The 6,279-nt window shown below is 38.0% G+C and overlaps 1 long non-coding RNA gene across 1 annotated transcript; it reads left to right on the top strand.

The window, feature by feature from the left end:
* The first annotated feature begins 307 nt into the window (after positions 1–307).
* Positions 308–3,499, top strand: LOC138882276 (uncharacterized). The gene is made up of 2 exons (XR_011403756.1): positions 308–1,046; positions 3,245–3,499. It is a non-coding gene; the product is annotated as an uncharacterized lncRNA (long non-coding RNA).
* Positions 3,500–6,279: the final 2,780 nt, after the last annotated feature.

Raw genomic sequence — 6,279 nt, 5'->3', positions numbered from 1 at the left:
GCTACTCCTTTTTGACTAATCGGACCTCGCCACATCATCCATCCCAAGCGCTCAGAAAAGAAACAAAAAATTATCTGGGCCGTCCATTCCATAGATCAACAACCCACAATTTAAACTCCATTTTTCTTATTTTTAATACACCTCCAAATCTAATCCTCACCGTCTAAATCCAACAATCCAACGACCGTTAAATTTCTATCCATAAATCATTTTTAAAATACCCAACTCTCAAAGTAATCGGAGCCGTTGATCAAATTATGCAACGGCTCTCGTCCAAAATCCTAAATCATTTCGTCAGCCGCCTCCTTTCTCTTTTCTCTCTTAAATATCTCTACGCCAGAACTAATCATCAAAGAAACATTGCACAAAGTTGTGCAAGGTCACAAATAAACCCCTGAATCATCCCTTCTATCTCCACTAGCCGTGATCCTCGCCGCTCCCTTTCCAGTTTTGTCACTAGGAATTCTAATGCCTAAATCTGAAACCCTAGATAAAGATGCAACAACAAATCGTTAGATTTCTCTTTTACGCTATTAAATTTATGGCATGCATGGCTATATCTTTAGCGTTATCATCATTATTCTTGGTCCAGAGGTCAAGCATAACAACCTCTGGACATTGGGGCCTTTACCCGATGGTCCTTTTCCTTTAAACGACCAGTCTTTACTCAGTAAAAATCTTAAAACGATTCTCCCTCTGCTCTTTTTGATTTTACCTCCTTTGCTATCATCATTCATCCTCCATCATCTTCCACTATCAATTTAAATCTGCGAACACTAGGGCTTCAACAACCATTATAAATAGGGGCTTTTAATATTTTCACCAAACACACAGAATAAACTCCAGCTACACCTAACATTTTTGAAGAAATTAAGATACACTAAAGTGTTGCTTAGGTATCTATCGTTTGAAATTTTGAGTTTTTACTCAACCTCTGCTTCTTTTTTTTTTCTTTTGGTTCTGAGTTTGTCACTAGTTAAAAGCTGAGCTTTTGCTTTCCTAAGCCGCTAACTTGAGTACTCGTTTGGTTTGCTGCCCTTGAGGAGGTAAGTAAAATCTCAACCATCCTTCTTTGTTTGTTTAAATTACTAAGTGTGAATTATTTTTTTTTACTAAATGATGTCGTTAATAATGTATTCATGGTTAATAGTTCTTTGTGCATATTAATGATATATGGTTGTTAAATAGGTTTTGAGATCATGAATTTCCTTGGGTCATTTAAATTAGAGTCCTGTACCAATTCCCATGAACATGTGATGACCTATCTCTATTGTTAAGTGTTAAAAACAACTTAGTGACTCTAAAAATATCTTGATGTTTGGTTTCTGTTGGATTTCCCTGATGTTCTGTTAAGTACTGTAGCTCACCTAATAAACTAGACTTAACCAAGTATGAATCTGTTTTAGTAATAATGTGAGGCTGTCATTTGGGCTTTAAGATGTTAGTTTATCCTCTCCTCTAGCATGCTTATGTTAATCTCGTGAATTCTCTAGAATGTCATTGATTCTCTAATGAGCTAATGGTTGTATAAACCTGATTTGAGCATATTGCACTTTTTGCATCATCTTTGTGTGCATTTTGATGTGCATCACATGCTTGACCTAAGTTATGAGTGTTTGTGTAAGTTCTGATATTCTATTTGTCAAGCTAAGATGCTAAAACCAAGCTCCACTATGCGTGAAATCCTATACGTGACCTACGTGGCAGATTTCCCCAATATGATAATATCCCTACCCTTTTTCTGAGATCCATGCAGTGATACTGTTAGCCTAATGATGATAACACTTTTGAAACAATATGATTCTATGTTATATATCTCATGTACATGTGACCCTGCATCTATTTGATTCTTCATTACTTTTTTCCTGCCTTCCATAACCATGTAGATATGTATATATTGTCTTCAAAACTTCACTGAGCCTATATGAATGTACTAGACCTAGTTTATGAGATTTGAATAAACCTGCCATTACTATTATTTGAGTATAACATCATGCTTTTCTTTCCACATGGATAGTATAAAGTTCAAATTTCTTAGAATGGAATAGTCATATTCTGAAACTTAGGGTAAGCATGACTGTTAGCTTAAGATTATGTTGGGGGTTTAATATGTTGTTATGAATCTGTAACCCTGTTAATATCCTTTAGGAATCCTAATTATGGTCCTTAGTTTGTATTTTTGTTGATGTGCTTGAGATGTTCTAATTGAGGCATGTTAATCTGCAATTTTCTTAACCTTCTTGGAAGTTCTGATTGAAGATATGAGTCTGTGACCTTGTTAATATCTTTTAGAGGTTATGACTGTAGTTGGTAATCTACAATTCAATTAACACTATTTCGGAATGATGATGGTTTGATAAGGATACCTCTGTCAGTGCTTTTTCTTAGGAACTCAATTGATGTGGTAAACTTACACCACTGTTAATAGTATCTAGATGTTTAGATTGGAGCTGTTAACTCATACATATATGTTAGAAATTGAGACTTAAGTTGTTAAAAGAATGTGTCCATGCCCAAAACTTCATATGTTTAAGTCATGCACTCACTTAATTCTTATGTAGGATACAAGTGTTTGAGATCCTAACAATGACCTGATGATGCCTTTGTCTCTATGTGTGAAACTAATTCTTTGAAGCATGTCAAACATATCATTTATATTACATCATAATACTTTGTTAGATTGTGATTACGTCAAGATGATTGGTTTTTTTATGATCTATAATTATTTTGTATTAACTGTTATAAAAGTGTACACATACTTATGTAGCATGGTGTCACAGTGACATTGAAATTCACATTGAAGTGCTTCATTGGCACTTAAACCTATAAGGAAGAGTAAATGTGAGTAGTTAGGGGTATTTGAGAGTAGAGTTTAGTCATTGGATGGGCTACTCTCCTTGGCACAATCATTGCCATGGGCCTCGAGACCCTTGGAAACTTTGAATTGTCAAGGTCCAAGAAGAGCTTTGGCCATGAAAGAAGCTCTATCCTTAGCCTAAAATCTATTGACCTATACTTCCTTAAAGTTTAGTGTTTAATGACAACGAAAGGTTTTAATGTAAAATGATTTGCCGCATGTGACCCCTACAATAATGCAATCCCTATAGTTTGAATTATCATTGATTGTTATAATTTTTTTAGATCCTTAATAGTGTGTTTCATGTATAATTACATGAATAAAGTAGCATATCTAATTACCTTTTTTTTTTTTTTTCGAACATGCATTATATTTGGGCCTTCTAAGTTTCCCAAAGAAACTCAGGCCCAAATCCTGCCCCGACGCATTCTAGGAAGTTTGAAGTCAGCCGTTATCATTTTCTACTATTTGTTGGGTCCAACACCAGAGTCCATCCTCTCCCTTTACTCCTCTACTATTTAGTGCTTTGCTACTTTATAGCTTTACTGTTTCATTTCCTTTGCTGCGTTTTTGTTGTTCTTATCTCTCCCATGTATGCAACAATTATCATATTGGATTAAATGCATTACTTTATCTCTTGAATCATGTAAGCAAATTAGGCAAGCCCTAAAATAACATAGGATTAAAAAAAATATTAGGCTTAATAATAATTAGTTTTCATATGCTATTCACGCTATTAATCTCTTATGTTTCACTAATATTTTATAAAGACTTTGAAGCCAAAAAATAGCTTAGCAAGGATGGCAGTCCCTCATTTCAAAAGCCAGATTTTGAATCCAAAATCGGCCTTCTAAAAAGAGCGAATCTTTCTAAAGCAAAGTGCTGCCACTAGCAAAGGGTTCTTAAATGTTTTCTTCAAAAAATGAGATTTGAAAGCTAAGGTACGTCTTGGAATCATTTTCTTATAACACCCTTATTTCATTAGAGTTACACAAATAGCCACATCCTTTAAACACAAAGCGTTTTATAACTTAGCCATTTTCCATATGTTTCATAAATACAAACATCATTCAACAACAATAACCACACAGTGTAATCCCACAAGTGAGGTTTAGGGAGGGTAAAATGTACGTAGCCTTACTCCTACCGTGGAAGGGCAGAGAGACTATTTCTGATTGACCCTCAGCTAAAGAATGTGAAAGAAGCCCTAATAGTAAGTAATAGCAAGACAAATAATTAGAAAACCAAATCGAAGATAGTAACAGAGAATATGAAAGAGGTACTGATACCAAGTATTAGCAAGATAATATATTTATAAAACTAAATCCAAGGCAGCAAATGAGAATATGAATGAAGTACTCCTAGCAAACTGTGGAATTACCGATGACAAGTAATAACAGAACAAGACATGCGAATACAGTATAGTAAGGAAAAAAGGGTACCGTACTTGTACTAATACTATCAAATTAGAGAAGACAAAGGAAAATACACGACTACCTACTAACCTTCTACCCTAATCTTCAACATCCACACCCTTCTATTTAGGGTCATGTCCTCGGTTAGCTCAAGCTGTGTCATGTCTCGCCTGATCACCTTTCCCCAAGACTTCTTTGGCCTACCTCTACCCCTCCTCTCACCTCCCTAGGCCAACCTCTCACATCTCTTGACTGAGCCATTTGTGCTTCTCCTCCTAACATGCCCAAACCATCTCAAGCTCGCCTCATGCATCTTTGCCTCCATAGGGGCCACTCCTACCTTGTCTCAAATAACTTCATTCCAAATTCTATCCAACCTAGTATGCCCACACATCCATCACAACATCCTATTTACGCTACTTTCATCTGCTGGACATGAGAGTTTTTGACTGGCCAACACCCTACCCCATACAACATAGTCGGGCTAAGTGCTGATCCCTGATGTAACCCCATCTCAACAAGAAAGTAGTTAGAGTCTCCTCCTGCTAACCTAACATGTGTCATACATGTTCTTAATCACTCAAATATATGCTACAAGTACTCGTCTAGCCTCCTAACATCTCCATAGAACCTCTCTCGGGAGTTTGTCATATGCTTTCTCCAGGTCAATGAACACCATATACAAATCTTTCTTTACTGCCCTATACTCCTCCACCAATCTCCTCATAATGTGAATGGCCTCAGTACTCGATCGCCCATGCATAAAACCAAACTAGTTCTCAGAAATGGACACACACCTCCTTAACCTCCCTTCAATCACCCTCTCCCACACTTTTATCGAGTGGCTTAACAACTTGATACCCCTATTTATAGTTGTTGCAGTTTTAGACATCCCTTTTGTTCTTGTACAACGGGATCATCATACTCTGCCTCCACTCTACGGGCATCTTCTTCATCCTAAGAATGACGTTAAATAAACTGGCAAGCCATTCTAAGCCCTCCTTCCCATGCTATTCTAGAATTCCACCGGGATCTTATCCGGCCCAGTCGCTCTACCCCTACTCATCCTACGCATAGCCCCTAAAACCTCCCCTACTCGTATATGTCTACAATATCCAAAATTTCGCTGTCGCTTCATGTACTCCAATTCCCCCAACACAATGCTCCCATCTCCCTCTTCATTCAAGAGTTTATGGAAGTAAGACTTCCATCTCTACCTAATTTGTGCCCCCTCTAATAAAACTTTACTGTCCTCGTCGTTTATGCACCTCACTTAGTCTAGATCCCGGTCTTTCTGCTCCCTCACCTTCGCCAGCCTGTACAACTTCTTGTCCCAACCTTTATCCCCAATTTTATCGTATAAACGACTAAACGCTGCGGTCTTAGCCGTGGTAACTGGCAACTTCTCTTCCTTTCTAGCCTTCTTATACCCCTCCCTGTTAGCACTTTTCTTCCCCTCGTCTATACTCTCTACTAGATTCAAATATGCCGCTTTCTTGGCTTCAACTTTCCCTTGAGCCTCTTAGTTCCACTACCAGTCCCCTTTATAGCCACCAGAAAAACCCTTCGAGACCCCTAACACCTATCTCACCACCTCTCTAATATAATCTGCTGTCATAGACCACATATAACTCGCGTCCCTGCTACTCCTCCATGCCCTCATAGCCAGTAACGTCTCCTCCAACTCCTAGGCCTTGTCCTTAGTCAATGCACCCCACCTAACCCTAGGTGTGCCAGACATATGCCTCTTCTTAATCGTCCACCTGACCTCTAATTCCATAATCAAAAACATATGTCGGGTCGTAAGATTCTCACTTGAGATGACCTTGCAATTCGTGCATAGACCTCTATCACATTTTCGGAGAAGTAGATAATCAATCTGGGTCTTGGCAACCATACTCCGAAACGTTATCAGGTGCTCCGCCTTCTTCGGGTAACACGAGTTAGCGATCACCAGCTCAAAATATTTAGCGTACTCCAACAGCGAAGTACCTCCTCCGTTTCTAT

This window comes from Nicotiana sylvestris, chromosome 11 (assembly GCF_000393655.2).
Source record: "Nicotiana sylvestris chromosome 11, ASM39365v2, whole genome shotgun sequence".
Classification (NCBI taxonomy): domain Eukaryota; kingdom Viridiplantae; phylum Streptophyta; class Magnoliopsida; order Solanales; family Solanaceae; genus Nicotiana; species Nicotiana sylvestris.
This window is presented reverse-complemented; position numbering and strand designations above follow the sequence as displayed.